Raw genomic sequence first — 2,368 nt, forward strand, 5'->3', positions numbered from 1 at the left:
TGGACTAAGGCTCCAGTCTCTTCGGGGGCGTGGGTTTGAATCCCAACGCTGCCAAGATGCTTTTTATCTGGGTTGTTCTTTCTTTTGCTTTTCTTTTAACTGTACAGTTCTCAAATGATTTATTTACCATCTTCATCAATGATTTCTAATTGGTAATGTTATATGTGCAGGTAGTGCTAGGTAATGTAGTGGCAGTTGCAGGTAATGTTCCTGCCAGTCTTTTTAAATATAAAATTATTCATATGAAAATGTAGAGATAAATATTATTTTTTTAAATTATTTTTTGACCACAAAGGTCGGCTAGAAAACATTTTAAATTGCACTCCTTTTTCCATTAAAAGTATTGTTATATATTGGACATATTTATTTATACATGTGCGAGCAGGGGCGGACGCCGACAGCTTGGGGCCCCTGTGCAAGAAATGTGTGGGCGCCCCCTACCTGCCGGGTGCGCTGCTTATGGTGAGGGCAATCTGACGGTGGGACCCCGAGAGCCTCGGACTCCGAGAAACAAGGCAGATCGCCCTCATTATTACTGCCCTGGAAGCAGGGGCGTACATAGCAGCCAGGTGACAACTAGTGTCAGCTGTCAGTGACTAGAACACTGCAGACGTGGCGGACACTGTTAATTCATAGTTTTGATGCCTTCAGTGTGAATGTACAATTTTCATAGTCATGAAAATACAGAAAAACCTTTAAATGAGAAGGTGTGTCCAAACTTATGGTCTATACCGTAGATACAGTGCATACACATACTATACATATACACAGATATACCGTACATACACCGTGCATACACACACAGATACACATACATATACCGTACATACACATACTGTGCATACACACCCACACATATGTACATGTACAAACACACACACTAATGTATGACCTCAGGTGTTGAGATGAGCCCTGGAGGAGGTCGGCCACATAGTTCAGCTGGTGAGTGCTCCAGAACCCACTGTGGGGGATGGGAATGCAGCAGAGAGAGCTGATATCAGCCTCCTCCTGCTGCTGCGCTGTCCTGTGCAGTGAGCCTCTTCTCTGTGAGATGCTGCAGCCTGCTGGTAATAAAACGGTGGAGGGAGCAGAAGACACAAGGTAAGTCCTTCTCTTCCTCAACTGTTGTCCCCTGTGTGGCCCGGGCCCCTGACTACAGGTGAGCACATCCCATGCAGGAGGACAGAGATGGCAGTCAGTGAGCGCTCTCATCAGTCTGGTGGGGAAAGCGTTCATTGGTCTGCGCCTCTCCCTGTCCATGTCCACTCTGTGCACTCCTGCACACTATGTACCGTGCTCTCCCTGGCTCTGGGTATCCACTTGGTAACAGGAGGGAGAGAGAGGCCCTCGATGATGCATGACATGAGGACAATCTGGACACTAAGGCAAAAATAAAGTCCAAATGAGCCTAAATTGTGAAAAAAAGTGCATTTACCCCCATATCTGCCATTATGGGGTAGATACAGGGCTTTAATTGCTGCTTGCAAAATTAGATTACGTCATTTACTGATCATGTTAATATGTTTTATATTGGGAAATATTGGACTTTTATGGACGTATCATTATTAAATATGGAAGAACGAGGGTCTTGAACATGATCTACAAACTTTAAGGAAACAGGGGAACTCAATAGGTAGAAAGTGCTGTCATGCATAGTCCAGCCATCACTACTTTTTCTACAGTTTTATCACTATGGCCTCCCGCGATTTATTTCACACTCATAAACTATATGTCGAATTGCTCATGTTATCTGTGTTTTGCCGTGAAATGATCAACTAGTGAATAAAAAAATCAACAAATTATAAAGTTAAGAAATTAACCAAAACTTCAGGTCCCACCGAGATTTGAACTCGGATCGCTGGATTCAGAGTCCAGAGTGCTAACCATTACACCATGGAACCGGCCGTCTGCTTCTGGTCATGATGCCATTGATATATGATCGTGTCCACATGTATGTAATGTGATAAGAAATTCATATATATCAATATTTGCATCTATAATAATATACTTATTTATGTATTTTTCTTGTATTTTCACTACTTTTCATTATTTTATGTATTTACATATTTTGCTCTACATTAATGTTTTCTGATTCCGCACTCCCTGACATTTTACGTTTATCTTGTTTTCACATCTATTGATATATTCACATGCATTCATATTTTTACTATATTTATCATATGTTAATTTAGATTGATTTTCTTTCTCACACTCAGTCATATGATTTTTACTTTAGGTTTCACGTTCCTCAGCATTTTCATTGTTTATAATTGGTTATCTGTGCACATATAGAGTCTCCTCTGCAGGTTTGATACAACCCTCAGATGTATGGATTGTGCTTGAACGCGCGTCGGGGTTTGGCACCGCA

The 2,368-nt window shown here is 41.6% G+C and overlaps 1 non-coding gene across 1 annotated transcript; it reads right to left on the minus strand.

Moving 5' to 3' along the window:
• Window positions 1–1,829: 1,829 nt before the first annotated feature.
• On the minus strand, window positions 1,830–1,901 carry TRNAQ-CUG (transfer RNA glutamine (anticodon CUG)). Its single transcript has one exon. It is a non-coding gene; the product is annotated as a tRNA-Gln (tRNA).
• Window positions 1,902–2,368: the final 467 nt, after the last annotated feature.

The sequence above is a fragment of the Ranitomeya imitator genome, chromosome 4 (assembly GCF_032444005.1).
Source record: "Ranitomeya imitator isolate aRanImi1 chromosome 4, aRanImi1.pri, whole genome shotgun sequence".
Lineage (NCBI taxonomy): Eukaryota > Metazoa > Chordata > Amphibia > Anura > Dendrobatidae > Ranitomeya > Ranitomeya imitator.